Here is a 1,838-nt window from a genome sequence, read left to right as displayed (position 1 = left end):
TTAAGAGTATACCAGTGTTCAGGTCCCAAGAGGCAAAGTCAGCCACCACTCCCAAGTGTCCTGGTAGGAACTTTGAGTTCATTTTTGGTTCAGTGGTCTCTAAATGTTGTGAAAAAGAATTGCCTCAGGGTTTGGCTCTGTGCAGACCCATAGGCTCCATAGCAGTGGGCTTCTTTTGGAGAGAAGAAAAGGAAAGCCAGAAACTGACAAATGAGAGGCATTGTATCTGGGCCTGGAAATCCAGCACTTGGGGGCCGAGTCAGGAAGATCAGGAGTTTAAGGCCAGTCTGGATGTGACAGACTTTGTCTCAAAAAACAAACAAACAAACAAACATCAGCTACCATCTCCCCTAGTCTAACCTACCCCACCAAATGAATACAACAAAAGTAACGCAAGCACCCCAGTGCTGTCCCATGCAGCCATTTTGAGCAACAGGGCAAGCCATCTCCAGGAATCACTTGTGTGGCATGTGAGATGGCCATCTCTGTGCACTCCTGGCCATGGATACTGCTATTCTGAACACAGTTGTTGGCCAAGCTTTTCCTTCATTGTTTATGATTCTCCAATTTTATTATTCTGTGCGCACAGCTCCTAAAGGTTACTGAGTATGTATGACAAGAGTACCAACGTATCAGTTGAGCTCTGGGAGAACAGACCATGGAGTAGGTAGGTATCAGAGTGAGAAAAGAATTTTCTTCATTGATTTTAAAGTTTTAGCTTTGCTCTCATTTTGTAGAGATACTCTACAGGGAAGTCGTTTGCAGCGTCTTCCAGCTCATGCACAGGCGAGGCACTTCTGAGTGTGGGTTTGTATTGTCACTCTTTTTTTTTTTTTTTTAAGAGATCTGAAGTGATTTTACCTTTATTTCCTTCACGTTAAGCCAATCATTAAATTTCACAGTGATTTCTGGGGTGGGGCAGAAGGAAGGCGTCATTCAGAGCGATGGAGGCCATGGCCTGGTTGGCCCTGCTGGGGGAGCTGGAGGAGCACGATGCCCTGCTGGAAGGTAGGTGATGAGAGAGCAGGAGAGCTGGTAAGCAATGTCCTCAGCAGCTTCCAGCTTTCGCAGCTCGATCAGGCCATCACCAGAGGTGGCCAGTGAGTTGGTGATCAGCTCGGCCGCCTTGGAGTCCCCCTCAGCAGAGATGATGGCCGCCTTCTTCTGCTGCTCAGCCTTTTCCACTACAAATCTGGTTCTCTCTATTTCCTGCTGAGCCACCTGTTTGGCTTCCACCACCTCTGTGAACTCCTTCCCGAAGGTCAGATGTGTCAGGGACACGTCATCCAGGATGAGCCCAAATGTTGCTGCTCGCTCGCTCTGTGAGGTCATCGCTCACCTGCCTGGAGACCAGCTCTCGCTGGGTACTCAATTCTCCAGCATCGAATCGAGCCACCACCGACTTGAGGATCTCTGTGGTGATAGATGGCAGCAGCCGCTCATCATAGTCCTGGCCAATGCTGGTGTAGATACGAGGAAGCTGGAAGCTGGCTGGCCACTGGCCAGAAGAGAATGCGTACTGTGATGTTTACGTTCTGCAAGTCTTCGCTGCCAGTGATGACCGGCACATTCCGTGGTCGAGAACAGCAGTCAAAGATGATTGGCTTCTGTACCCAAGGGATGAGAAAGTGAGTCCCTTCCCCTACCACAATGTCCTGTACGCCACGGAATTGGTCAAAGATGACAGCTCTGTGTCCGGCATCCACGTTATATAAAGCAGAGTTCATTCACCACGCCTCCTGCAACTGCTAACGCCAGGCCGAACTTTCCGATGGACTCAAACACTTTGGCAGCCATGACTGCTTCTGTTGCTTCCGCCCACACCTGTTTCCACTCTG

At 49.6% G+C, this 1,838-nt stretch overlaps 1 pseudogene; it reads right to left on the bottom strand.

The window, feature by feature from the left end:
* Window positions 1-545: 545 nt before the first annotated feature.
* On the bottom strand, window positions 546-1,838 carry Phb1-ps14 (prohibitin 1, pseudogene 14; annotated as a pseudogene).

Source organism: Rattus norvegicus, chromosome 5, assembly GCF_036323735.1.
Source record: "Rattus norvegicus strain BN/NHsdMcwi chromosome 5, GRCr8, whole genome shotgun sequence".
NCBI classification, from domain to species: Eukaryota; Metazoa; Chordata; class Mammalia; order Rodentia; family Muridae; genus Rattus; species Rattus norvegicus.
Note: the sequence above shows the minus strand (reverse complement) of the source record. Positions and strands in the feature narration are given on the sequence as shown.